The following is a 14569-nucleotide window of genomic DNA, read 5'->3' as shown; positions in this document are numbered from 1 at the left end:
AAGTATGGACTTGGGTACGTTCAACACAGGTCTTAAGGCTATGGTTGGCACTAAATGCACTTTGATTTATTATCGTGTGATTGTTCAGTTAAACAATGTTGATTATATATTTCTTCATCAAGTTGACGCATGATAGCTTGCTCCTGTTGTATTGTTGTGTGTCCCATTTGTTATTCTTTTTTTTCTCTTCTTTCTCTTTCTGCAGGTCTAGAAACAGACTCTTGTTCATTATTGTTTATTTTTGTAGACCCCCCCCCCCCCCCCCCCCAACACACACACACACTTTTGTTCCTTCCTTTCTCTTTCACCTTTGTCTCCGTGTCTGGTCGGAATTAAACACGGAAAAACAAACAAACAAAAAAAGAGAAACCACTGAGGGGAACCGGTGCTGATGGTCCACAGGCACGAGACATTTTCCCCAGCCTCACTTGTTGCTTCCTGTCTGTCAGGAAGTCAGTGATCTACCTTCAGATGGGGTCAGGTGCGTTCATCTGGGACAGTTTGTCTTGGAGGAGGTCTGGGAGGATTGCGTTGAAGGCAGAGTGTTGATGCCTTGTAAATAAAAAAGTTGCAGGTTGAATTCTGGGCATTTTACGTGGACTGTGCATCTTCTCCATGTGGGGTTCTCTGTAACACGGCCAAGGTGGAGATTGTACTCTGCACGGTCTGTGTAACACACACACACACACGCACGCACGCACACACACACACACACACACACACACACACACACACACACACACACACACACACACACACACACACACACACACACACACACACACACACACACACACACACACACACACACACACACACACACACACACACACACACACACACACACACACACAGAGAGAGGGAGAGCGAGAGAGAGAACAAACTCTAAATGCCTGCTGCGGTGGCTCTCCATTAAGCTGAGCGAGTGCTCATTTAGCAAACACTCAGTCACATCCAGGCGTATTAAATAAATATGGAGCGCTCTTGTGAGTAAATTATTCATTTAACACTCCTTGTCCTCTTCCAACAACCTTGTTGGAGAACCTCAGGAGCTGAGCAGAGAAAGGCAGACGCCACGGTTCATGTTAATCAGCAAAAGCTGTGGTGCATCCCTAAACTTTCTGGACGTTGGGTTGTCGAGGGGGCTAATTCACCCTGACACCTCCTTTGTTTCAGGCAGAAACAAGCTGCATACACACTGTTTATAAGTGACAAGAACAGACACACAGACGTGGAGAGGAAACAGCACAGGAAAGGGATTTTTAGTGCATAATATTAGAATAATCATTTAGGCTGTCTGGACAAATTATTCAGATGCAGGATTCCCGCTAACCACGGCCGGAATTTGTGCCGATTCCACCGAGTTACGATGACATCAAAGTGGTAACAGCTTTTTAAATTAAAACTGGATTTAACCTTCAGGACAAGGCGTTCAACAGCACGCTGCATAATTTATGACCACAGTACAAATGCATAATTAAGAGAGACAGCAATCATTAGATTTGCAGTATTAGTGTTCATCCAACATAAGTAGAAAGCCCTAACTCATAATACCGTGGGACTCCATTACCATTTGTTAGAAAAATATAGGAAAAAGTGACAAATTCAGGCAGACACAAGAATTCAGTTTTTGGCCCATGAGGAGAGGTGTTACACCAAGTATAAGATCTCTGACTCCTCCTCAGTGCAGCCTTTTATTTCCAACACAGTGACACAACCATCCGAGGGGCCGTCCCCACGGAACAGCACAATCAGGCACAAACACAAATATTCAAAACATCTGCATCTGGTTACTGATAACCCTGCCTACCAGTTGCTACTCATAAATCTTCTTTTAGCTGAGACAGACTTCCTTTTGCTTTACGACACCCCGTAATCACGTTCTAAACACACACGTATAGACACATAGGTAGCAGTAAACAAGTAAACAAACCATTACACCCTCCACCAGAAAACAATAAAGGAGCCGAACTATACCTCTCCTTTAACGAGTAACTTCACTGAAATGCTGGAACATTCCATTTGGGTCCAGTATTCTGTTTGTTAAGTGGTCTAAAACAGGCTTTTAATTGTACCATGTCACACTAGATCTTACTTATTAATGATGAAACTTCAAATAATAATAGAAGTAATAACATTGTAATGAAATTATTGACATGTTTTCTTAACAACATTTTAGGAAATGAGTTTGAATGAAGCAACTAAAGTAAAGCAGGTCAGACACGAAGATCCGGGCCCATCCCTGCTTCATTTGTTTTCAGACAGTTGTGACTCTTGTCTTTAAGTGCATTCATCAGGTTTTTCAGCTGCTGCTTCAGAGTACTGATGGTTTTTGTGGGCTGCATGTGTAAGCTGAGTGTTCTCCCAGCACAAGAACAATCATAGCTTTGATCTGCTCTTCCTAGCACAGACAACCGCACATGAAACCCACAGCTATGGTCCTCGATCATCTCCGTAGGTGAAGATACACACTCAGGAAGTTCCTGCTGCGGTTAAAGAGACAACTGTTAACTTCTCTAAGCAATTAGACCTGAAGTGCATGTCAGACAGTCGTCTTTTGGATCTAATAGCTGCTCAGAATTGGACTGATGCTGTTTAATTCTGATTGGCTGCCAGGCTGATGGTAGCAGGTTAGGGTCCAACCATCCAGCTGTTGTTCAGCTGCTAGCAGATGTCTGACAGTTCTCATTAACCTCCTTGTCGTGATAGAAACTAGTCTACCAGATCCGAGCATGAACGTAGGTGCATGCAGGGGGGCTGCCAGAGATTTTGGGCCCCATGAAAAAAATATCAAGTTGGGCCCCCTGGGGGCTCGTCCATAGCTGGAGCTGGGGTTCCACCCTCCCAGATTCGAAGGGAGAAAAAAATATAATGTATATACTTTATATTAGTGTTTCAGTTTTGCTTAATTATGTAGGTCTACATGCATTCTTACTTATTTACATATCATTTTCACCAGGTTTTTTTTCTTGTATGGTGCCTTCAAAAAGGTGCTTCACAGTAATAATCTCACAGTAATTTATGTTACATTAACAGACTAAATAACAATGCTTCAACCTGCCCAGCATCAAAAACAATCTATACATTTTTACTGATTGATACATACATACATATACATACATACATACATACATACATACATACATATATATCTGTTCTTTGCGATATTCATATTGCGCATGCTGATATCACGATAACGATATATTTGTGATATATTGTGCAGCCCTACTAAGGTATTAGGAAATCAGATTGATAATTCATATTTATATGGAATCACATTTAACAAAATTGAATCTACCATAAATCCTCTAATATTGGCCTGTATTCCATTACAGGCCGGTCTCCTACATTAGCTTGTCTCACTGGTTAAGTCAAGGTTAAGTAAATGCCCGTCTCCAATAGTGGCCGGCTTTACGGCACAAACCTAACCGCTGGCAAAAACCCAGCCACAGTTTTGATAGCTTTAAAGTACAATTGATCTTAAAATATTTTAACAAATGCATACCACTGTTAATGAACTAGTCTCACAAAAGACAACAGCAAGTCTGATCACGTATAAACAATAGAGTCAGTTCTTGCTTCCTGGCGCAGTGTGCCGCCCGCCGTTCCGCCATCCGGCAAAAATAGGATCGATTCTATTTTTGCCAGACGCCGGAGCACCTCCGCAGTAAATGGACAGGAATCACAACCGCCCAACAGGAAAGGGAGCAAGCACAACTTCCGTTATTTCACAATAAATCGATAAATAAAAAGCATTTTTTGTTTCATATGCACAGGTTTAACAACTTTTAACAACTATCAATGGTGGCTGAACGCACAAAAATAAGCCATAAATACAGTTTCCACTATCAAAGTAGTCACACTTTGTTGATCCAAACACTGCTGATCTCTCAACACAAATGATGGGCAGATTAATCAGTTCATTTCCATGCTTCTCCCACACAACGGGTGTTTGGATCTAACTTCCGCGTTTATTGCACGGACTGTATCGCAAGATCTCGAAAATCCCGCGCATGCCTATTTGCGCACCTCAGGTCTCCGCACCGGAGCGGAGCCGTTGTAGAGCGGGTTCCAGTAAAAATTGAGTTCGGAAGCGAGCAGCTGCGGAAGGCAGGGCGGAGCGGAGGTAGTGGAATCTTGGGGTAACGCGCAACTTTCCAAGAAGTGCTGTGCCGTGCGGTACATCCTGAGTAACCACTTGACTGCTCAAAATCACCTCCGGCGAGCCCCAGGCTGTATTTACTTTGATGACTGGGTGAAGCAGTGTGCCACAAAGGATTTACCGAAACTTACTAAACGAAGAGGGAAGAGTGGATCATAATCTCCGGCTGCAAGATGAGCAGACACGGAACGTAAAATGCTACAGTTTGCAGTGATCACTTCATGACAGGTAAGGGTTTTTTATGGCATTTTATTGAACAGCTTAGAAACACTGCTACAAAAGCAGCAGGTTAACATTTTAATACTGTTTTCTCGTGTCCTGACCGCAAGTGGCTTGTAGAGTGCTAATGATTTTAGCAGTTAGCTCAGTGTTGTAACCATCGACATACATATATGGACAATGGGTTTCCATAGGTTCCAATAATAAGTTTTTGTACTAAAATGGGATGTGGCCACCACCGCCATTTTGACCGTGTCACAGGTTCCGTCAAGCCCAGACAATTCCATAAAAGGGAAGAGAGGTGGAGCTGAGGGTGGGGCTGTAAGGCTGGGATCAACTGACGACACCCGGTCGAACTAGCTACAAGCTAACCTGAAGCTAACCCAAAGCTAACGCGGAGGTGGGAGCTAAGCTAACGGAGATAGCAACCTAGTGTAGCGTTAGGAAGTATAATGGTCTGCCCTTAACAGCTGCCCCTTCACACAGTACCATCACCAAGGTCGGACGCTTGGTTCAGTATGTTTACATTCCAGGAGAAGAGACAGAAGAACAGAAGAAGAACGCTTTTCATTGAGTAATCAAAGTACTTTATTTGTGATAAGCTAATCAAATCATTTGTTGATCATTAATAATCAAGTGAATGATCTGTGAAATAAAGATGTCATGAGTTATGTGTTTAAATGAATAAACAGGGCTGCCCCAGACACACTGATATGCATTACCATGGAAACGCATGACACATTGTTTTCAACCAATCAGAACTTTCGACTGTGGTAGGGCAGAATCTGGTTTGTTTATGAAAGTAGTCCAATCCGGTTTACTAAGATTCTTAAACAAAGGGGAGATATAAAAAGAAGGCAACGCCATTTTAAGGCAGTTCCACGTTACGTTCCAATTTCAGCAGTTACATGTTGAACTCAGCTCCAGGACATCCGAGTTCCTAAGGATTTCCATCGTCATCATTAAGAAGTTCAGACTGGCCAGCTGGACTTCCTACTTTGAGATGAAATCTGTCAAGCTGGAGATGTTCCGTCGTTTATACCAATGAGACGACGGTCCTTCAAAATAAGAGTGAACTTGTTGACGCCTGCCGATGCTACTTGAGTCGACCCTTCAGACGGGCGTTGTGTGCTGTGACCGCTGTTTCAACCAGCTCCAGTATCGCTGAAGGTCCGAGACCTGGCAATTCCTGATCTAACACGGGAGGCTCTTCCTGGGTACGTAAATACGGCAAATGGCGGCTCATGTCATCAGCTTCTGAAGCCTCGTGGTAGCCTAGTCAAAACAACCAGATTCGCTACTCAGCCTAGAGTTTCTGAACAAAACACACACACACACACACCAACCCGAACCATCTACATCCATATGCATCCATCATTGAGATAGTCCTGGTAGATTGTAAGAATTTATAATTATAGAAATGAAAGATTCTTAAACGATCCCAACTTTCTCTCTTTCTTGTCTCTCAGTCAATACAACGTGTTTAAGTAAACTCCCTGATGATAGAAACAGCCTCTTCTGATTGATTACTTAGATTGTATAAATATACAAAGTCAGGTAATTAAATTATCTAATTACAGTATATAAATATACAACTTCAAATCACAACATTACATTACACTAGCTACAACCGGAGTTAACTGTGCACAACACCAGAGCTTCTGAGTCAGAGATACGCTGGGCTGACCGCTGGGTAAAACCGGGTGGAACACAGAGGTCTCCGAGACCTCCACAAGCTGGCAGCCACACAGCAGACAAGCGCCGCTGCGATCTGAGATGCGCAGAGCTGCCGCTGGGGAGAACCGGGTGGAAAGGTTTCCATCCCAGAGCTCCACAAGCCGTCAGCCGGCGCAGCAGACAGAAGCCGCGATCAGACAGATGCACCGAGCTGCGGGGAGGGGAGAACCGGGTGGAAAACATCGGTCTCCCGAGAGCTTCACAAGCCGATAGTCGGAACCCAGCTCCACCAACATCTTATATTCAACCCATTTTCTAAAGTGCAGCATTATGTTAAATGCACTGGGTTTTACCCTATTACATTTAAATTTCATGGTTAAACAGTACATGTTAAAATCTAAGCTCAGCTCAGCAGTGACCTAAAATACATAAATATAATTTTACTTACCGAAAAAATGAAGTGGAGACTCCTTGGACGCTCTATTAGTGCAATTAATGCCACAGCAAGTCATTTTGTCCAACAATTGCACAAATAATATCCAAAACAGAATACACAAACACAGAGACTCAAAATGCCGGAGCAGTTTCCAAGCCAGACCGAGGCTCTACTGAGGCCTTTCCACGGAGCTAGCTCTGTGGTCACGTGGATCTGATGCTCATTAATTATACAGAATTTTAGGCTTTTAATACACTTAAACAGAAGAGTGAGAAAAAATTCACCCCCCTCAGAGTTGTCATGAGTGTAAACTAGATCATTTAAACCAAAAACATGTTTTGGTACCAGGCTGTAAACATGTTTATTTCTGCTGTGAAACTGGTATTTTTAACATGGGAGGAAATTCGGCCATTCACATCTGTACCGGGATCTGCCCGGCTTGCGTAGGTTGTTTACATATCTGGGTGGGCTGGTATTTTTCCGGGCCAACCAAGGCTCATTCTCAGCCCTCTTCTCGAGGGGGTCTGCTTCAGGCCCACCAGGGCCAACACACCCACTGCTGACAGCAAATTCACACCTTCCATTAGAGCAAGCCTCTGATTGTTGGGTAGAATCAGCCCACATGGGCTTAAGGCAAGGATGTGTGGAATCAACCGGGCCAGGCTGGGGCCAACTGGGGCTACCTGGCCCGGGCCGACCCGGTACAGATGGGAATGGCCCAAATGAGGATTTGCTCGCTTCTGACACCAGCTACCAGCGGATGAGGGTGGAACTGCAATTTTTGGTACTTCTGGGTTGAGACAAATTTCTGAGCCGCATTGTGGGGGCCTGGTTGTAACGTGGAACTGCAGAGGATGAGGATTAAACTGTTGGAGGATGTATTTTTTTTTTACTTCAAACCAAACGAGACACAACGGTTAAACTTTGGAGCAGTAAGGTGTCTGTTGCCTTTTGTTGTGAATCAGTGACCTAATTATCGCCAAGTGTTTACAATACATTAACAGAGTGTTTACTACATTTGTACCATACTGGTATTTAGCCTGAAACAACGATGTTTGTTGTAAATGTTCTATATGCATACGTACATACAATGTTAACTGTTCATTCTTTATTTAACCAAGAAGGTCCCAGTGAGATTAAAAACCTCATTTACAAGGGAGTCCTGGCCAAGAGGCAGCAAAAGTTACAGTTACAAATGTTTCAGTTACACAAACATGTTATGTACAAAATTACAGAAGGCAGTTACAACACAGGGAATCTTTCTCAAGGGCTCTTAGTCTGGTTTTAAAGATAAAATCGGTTAATTTCCAGTTTTCCTACAGCCTGTTTCATGCAGAAGGAGCAGCATGAACTGTACATTTTCAATAAACGAATCTAGAGTTTTTAGGTTCAAATAGACACAAAGTCTTATTGTTATTCATTCTACTGGTAGTTTATTTTGCTCAAATATTGAGACCTGCCTTTTAATTCTGGCCTCCTTCCAATAAAGGCCTGAACCAGGATGCATGTGAGTAAATAAAGGCCTGGGCCTGTATTAGAGGATTTACTGTAATCCATCACGCTACACTGTAGTTTTCTACTGTGTGTAGTATAAAGAGCAGACTGAGCCCATTTGTACGAGGATTTGAGTGTTTGCCCTGGTGAAAGAGTTAATACTGGCTTTGTTAACCTGAATGTCTTTCTGAATTTTACAGCTGTTTCATGGTCAAACTGGGAAGAGTTGTGTTGATCTTGCAGTGGCCAGACCACTTTTATTTTTTATACCGTCTGGGCAAAATGTGAAGGACAGAAATAAGAGGTGTGTCCCTCAGTTGCAGCACAGCAGCCTAAATTACCCTAGACCACATGAGAAGCTGTTGACTCTATTCCAGGATGGGATAGGAAAATTACTACCTTGCTCCTTCTACTCCAGCATTAAACCTCAATAAGTGCAAAAGCACACCAGTGAGGACAACAAGGGACCAATAGGTCCTGAAAAGAAGGAGTGCTTTTCTGTACCAATATATAAAACTGTCACCTCCAACATCCAGATCCATCCTCTCAGCTGCCGAGAGACTCTGTTCCCCCTCTAAGAAGACTCTCACATGATCTGGACGGGGAAACACAAACAAGACAACTGGAGCCCTGGTTTTGATCGTTACCTGAAATTTTAGGCCTGAGTCATGAGTGGATAATTCCCAAAAGATAGGAGGTCAGTGAGGTAAGCCCAGAAAACCTGCGCTGGTTTGACCTCCAGTGGCAGTAAGAGGCAAGAGGGGGGGACGAGGAGTGGAACTAGGCCTGGGCGGTATGCAAAAATGTCATATCACGGTATTTTTTAAAATTACATCGGTTTTACGTAGGGCTGCAACAACGAATCGATAAATTCGATGAAAATCGATTACTAAAAGCGTTGGCAACGAATTGCGTCATCGATTGGTTGTGTTGCACAACTCTTCCAAAAGCGCCCCCCCTTCCCGCCCGCCGTTGAGCGCAGACAGATCAGCGCGAGGGAGAGCCGGCAGATCAGCACGAGGGAGAGCCGGCAGTTGTTTGGAAGAGGAACATGGCAGAAACAGCGAGAGTCAAAAAAGTAAAAGCTTTTTAAGTTTGGGAGCATTTTCAGTTAAATCAGGTGAAGACATGCGTTACCTGCAACGTTTAGGTCAGACTTAGCATGGCACAGGATGATGCAGCGTCTTAAACGCAAGCATGTCGGGATCATCAGCGAGGAAGGAGAGAACTCTGTGTCCGGGTAAATTAAAAACTTTTCAAAAGTGATTAATCCAAGTCCCGGATTATTACACAGGCTAGACATGCCCTAAGCTCGTAAAAAAAAGAGTCTAAAGTCGTGAGCGCGACGCTTATTAGATGAGCGGGGGGACTCGCGCTGCTGCGAACCGGTTCCAAGGCCGGATTAACTGGGCAATTGCCCAGGGCCCACGAACTCTAAAGGGCCCAGGGCACGAGCAAATTACTGTATCTATAATTTCCCGCTTTATGAGGACTATGGTGACCGTACGTTCCGTTTTCCCCGGACGTGTCCACTTTTCACTCTCTGTCCGGCGCGTCCGGACTGCGGGTTCTTGTATTGATGAAAATGTCCGGCTTTTCATCCAGGAGCAGGGATCGAATTATGGGGGAGCTGTATATCCTACACATCCGGGGAGCCGGAAAAAAGTTTTCTATATTATATCATTTTTGGACTCTTTTAGCAGAGAGCGGCACAGCGCATTGTTGCGCAGCGATCCAGGCAGCTGCTTCCAGCGCATGGTCCATTCTCAAAGTGGCGCAACCAAAAAACTATAATTAGCACACGATCGTTCATGTCTGCACATGTTCTCTATTTTCTGTCTTATTTGTGCCTGCAGCGCTCTGCTACTGCGGAGCTCATCACCTGTGCTGCGGTGATTTCACCTCACACAGCATCGAAAACGCGCTCTGCGCTTTGCGGTCAGGAGATCCCTTTGATCTGCTCAGAAGTAACTGATGAGGTGAAAAAGTAAGAATCCAGGCAGCAGTTTTTCTGGAGAATTAAGAGGAGATGCAAGAATATGAGAGACAGACAGGACAGGAAAATAGTTCAATAAAAACAACAAAACAAAACAGTGTTGAAAAGTACAATGTAGATAGATTTATCTCCACTACACGTTTTACCTATAAAACAATAAGTTATACACATGCAATATTTATAAATTTGATACTATTCAGGTCACCTTCAACACTCAGTCACACACCCAGGGCCGTTTCAAGACATTAAATGCCCCCCACCCCTCCCATAACTGGGCTCCCCAGTCCCCAGAAGCCTCTGTGTAATTCATACCCTCTCCAGTAGTGTTAGTTATACAGTGTTTATAAAAGCCCCTCAGACATTACTGACATGTTCTAATATTATCAGATGAATAACTAAATTATCAGACATGCTGTCTCATCTGCTTCTTTTCTAAACTTGCAGAAAGTAACAAAACCATTTGAAAGCCACTATTTGTGGATTCTCTGAAAGTTTCCATGGAGTGTGTGACAACTTATTTTTTCAGTCATTTTTGGAAATAGTGATCAATTTTGATTAATTCACAGCCTATGTTTAATTACATTTAAAAATTAGTTGTTTGACATCCCCAGTTATAATAAATGTCTACAGATGAGATCAAACAAAACAGATGAGAATTGCCCTTAAGCTGTTTAATTGGACCAAGCATTTTAGGTCACAGATAGATGTAGCTTAGGGTCTCTGTCTATACACCTTATAAGACAATTTAGGTGATGGCATGTTGTTTTTCTGCTATTGAACTGTTTTCTAATAATGTTGTGTTAAATAAAGTGAAGGAAGGAGAGAAATAACGTTTCCCTAGCAGTTTTTAAAAATTTCCCCATGTAATCCGATTAATCGATTAATCGTGTCGAGAACCCATCCGATTCATCGATTATCCAAATAATCGTTTGTTGCAGCCCTAGTTTTACGGTATTTGACGTTTTTTTTCTCAAGGCCGTGATTAACCACATTATTTCTATAAGAAAATAATTGCTGCACTAGATTGGCCTTAAATAGCCCGTTTTACCTTCATGTGCAGAATTCCAGGTTTTCCATGTCCAGTCACAGGTAGGTAAATGCAGAAACCCCCTCAAAGTATCCTTGTCAAAAGAAAGCAGTTAAGAAAAAACCACTAGAAAGATAAAATATTGCAGTCAAGATAAACTATTTTTAATGAACACATTTCGCATATAATCTGTGCAGTTAACCATCTTTATGATTTCACATCCAACGTTATTGCGTTGGTTATCTCCACCCACTGCTTGCTTTTTTTATATATATACAGTCCCTTCAGCGAACGCGTCTTTAATGGACGTCTGACTCTGACTGCTACTAGCTGTTTTAGCCTCAGAGGTGGAGGGTGCAGATCGAAGCTTGAGACATTCTTGGTAATCCAAGACGTGTTTTCGGCTGAGGTGATGAAGCAAGTTGCTGGTGTTACCCCCGCCGGCTACCACCGTTGCTCGACAGCATTTGCATATAATAGTTGTTTACTCCACGTCCGAACTTTTAAACCCGAAATACCTCCAAACAACAGACGTGGCTCCTCTTTTTTGAATAAGTTCTTCTGCGTTCAAAGTTTCGATGTCGCCGTGACAGCTCCCGCCAGCCGCCATTCTTGGTTTCACCACGCTGTGGTGTTTGTGTGTAGCAGTGAAACGAGTCCCCGCTGAAACACTTTCCTACTACCAACGTTCTGTACGTTGTTTAGGCCATTCACTGGTATAGCGGTATGTGAAAAATTCATATCATAACCAAAATAAACACCGGTTTTTGGTATGAACCGGTATACCGCCCAAGACTAAGTGGAACAGACATGGCTTCTATCCAAATATCTACTAGAATGTTTCTGCTGCCCTAATCTGACCTCTCAACTCAACTCACTCCAAGTCAATTCAATCTTTATATATAAAGCACCTTACTGGCATGAAGCATGCCACAAAAGTGCTTTACAATAATAAAATAAAACAGATAAAACCAACAAAGGGAAAGTTACACAGTAAGTTCATTTAAAATATCTGCAATAGCTAACCCAGAGTTAAAAGCCAGATCAAAAGTAGGTCTTCAGCCTCATTACTGATGAAGAAAGCCTAACATAGTTTTGGTCCCACTACCGAGAACACCTATGCCTTCTTATCTTCAGCCGAGCTGTGGTACGCAAAAGCAGCAGCTAGTCCTCGGACCAGAGTGCCTGAGCAGGAACATTTGGCTGCAAAAACTGTCAAAACTAAGAAGTTTTAAATGATTTCTAAAATTGACAGGTAGCTAATGTAGAGCAGATAGAATCAGTGTTCATATTTTCTCATCCCTTCCAAGAATGTCGCTGCACTATTCTGAACAAGTTGCAGAAGAGCTACATTACCCTAACTTACACCGACAGAGCTGTAGTAGTCTAGGCGCCAGTTAATAAAGGCATGCACAAGTCTCAAGATCCTGTCTAGTTATTAATGACTTTGCTTTAGCCAAGTGTCTTGTAACGCGCTTCAAGTGACTGCCGGGATCTACCAGAACCAGGTCCAACTGCAGGAGCCTGAGGGGAGAATAAAACTACCACAGAGAAGGTCTTGTGAAACCAGGTGTATTGTGACAAACTGAATACCAAGTGAGACAAATTAAATACCAAGCAGGACAAACGGAAAATGTCCACACACAGATAAACATAAACTGAACAAAAATAACTGATTGAAAACAGAAGATTTGTGAAACCTAACAAATTTTCTCTCAACCCTTTCTGGTGTTTGACCAGGAACACTACTCAGAGCAACACGGTTCGGTATTTTCCCTCTACCTTCTCCCCTATTTTTAATCCCCGCTCTGTTGAGGTACCTGGCAAGGCTGAGCCCACAGACACTGAGGGAATCTGCATGACTGCTGCTGCCTGCGGGCGCTGACTAGCGGTGCGCCGCCATCGTGGACCGGTCTGACGTTTTAGTTCAGCACAAATATCACAATAATAAGAAATTATCTCAAACTGCCTCAAGTTTGCTGCCTAAAGTTCCGGGTGCGCCGCGCACAGATCTACTAAAATTCTCTGAAGAAGCGCTCCTGCGGGCAGCTGCTGCAGAAACCAGAGACGATCCCTGGTGGATTATTGAGAATAGTGTTTGTGTCACAGAATAAGAGCAAATCATCAAGTCAACTTGTCGTTTATTTTAGAGGAGAGGCATGATTTAAAGTTTTTCGTCGGACAATATCAACTCATTAACCGCCACTGACGACTGAAGTCTTTATTTGCATTTTTCTACTGTGTGGGCGTCGGAACGAGCCCCCGCACCGTGAGAAAAAACATCCCAGCTCTAAAGCCGATCTTCATCTGCACAGGTCACACGTCACATGATCAGGAAGCAGAAATCCATGTGTTAGGAGATCGTTTTGGGCCACTGCTGTAAAAAAAGCAAGGCGCGAACCGGAAAAGCTTCTGCTGATCACAATTCAACAACGGATTATGAAAGAACGGATAAAGCTCGAAACGCGTGGATTCTTCCCGATGTAAGAGGTGAGTCTCCGCTTTGTCTCAGTTCTGGTGTTGACATCATCATAGAGCGCACAAACTTCTGTGACTCTTAAAAAAAACTGTGGAAATGCTAAAAAACGCTGGCAGCAAAGGGCTTTACTGATCAGGAAACGACTGGCAGTGAATGAGTTAATACATGTCAGTAATGTCCGACATGTTTTCGCAAACACTGCAAGCATCTCAGTTATTGCACCAATCTCAAAATGCTATTTGAAATTATTTAAAAAATTCACTGAAAATAAGGCTGTTCCATTTTCATCCTTAAACCCAACCCTTCCCAAAAATGGACAAACACTTCCTGTATGGGAATGCCACAACTTTGCTGAAGAGAAAAATGACTGGTCAACAGGGGAAATACTCTCAGCACCTCCTTGTTCTCCCTGTTGTAACAGAGAAGGTCGTTCCCTATGCTGAGTGAATAATGCTTTTCAGCTTCCAGCAACCTCTCACAAGACATTACATCGAGCTGCATGCATGGGTCTACTCCCGTGTACTTTTACGAGAAAAGTTGGAACACTTTGAAATCTTCAAAGCGAAAACAATCATGCCATAGGTAGTTAGTACCACCCAGTGGGTTCACAAACTTGTATCTCACAGGTGAAGAAAAGAGGAAAAAGTGGAACAGAATTTTCAAAAAACTTCTGAGCATGGGTGGAGGCGGTGATGGAGGTGGTTGAGATCAAACGCTTGAAAGTTCCTGGCGAGTGGACCCAATCAGCCGAGAGGGCCAAGGAGAGACAAACACTTCCCTTTCAAATTGATCCCACTGAGACCTTCAAGGTTTCTCCTCAAAGGACTCACAGGAAAGCGATAAAAATCTAGACCTGCGGATCTGACGAGGACAACAGAGGAAAATTAGTTTTTCATGGGAAGAGAGAAAGAAAATACAGAAACAGTGTGTGTGTGTGTGTGTGTGTGTGTGTGTGTGTGTGTGTGTGTGTGTGTGTGTGTGTGTGTGCGCGTGCGTGCGTGTGTGTGTGTGTGTGGGTATGAGGGGGAGAACAAAAAGGAAGGCTTGATCCCCGGGGGTGGATCCTGGCATTGATGTGT

The 14569-nt window shown here is 43.3% G+C and overlaps 1 protein-coding gene across 7 annotated transcripts in view; it reads right to left on the bottom strand.

Annotated features, from left to right (window-relative positions):
• znf438 (zinc finger protein 438) overlaps window positions 1-14569 on the bottom strand; it is a 108960-nt gene that overhangs the window by 70422 nt on the left and 23969 nt on the right. For 2 of the 7 annotated variants that reach the window (XM_070553018.1, XM_070553016.1), the window contains exon 2: window positions 466-666. The exons of 3 other annotated variants lie outside the window; for them this stretch is intronic. The gene's annotated coding sequence lies outside the window, so the exon portion shown is untranslated. Of the gene's footprint in view, window positions 1-465; window positions 667-8511; window positions 8584-11032; window positions 11106-14569 lie in introns of all 7 variants that reach the window. 2 more of the 7 variants (XM_054751246.2, XM_054751245.2) reach the window with 2 other exon arrangements.

Source organism: Nothobranchius furzeri, chromosome 7 (genome assembly GCF_043380555.1).
Source record: "Nothobranchius furzeri strain GRZ-AD chromosome 7, NfurGRZ-RIMD1, whole genome shotgun sequence".
In the NCBI taxonomy this organism is placed as follows: domain Eukaryota; kingdom Metazoa; phylum Chordata; class Actinopteri; order Cyprinodontiformes; family Nothobranchiidae; genus Nothobranchius; species Nothobranchius furzeri.
Note: the sequence above shows the minus strand (reverse complement) of the source record. Positions and strands in the feature narration are given on the sequence as shown.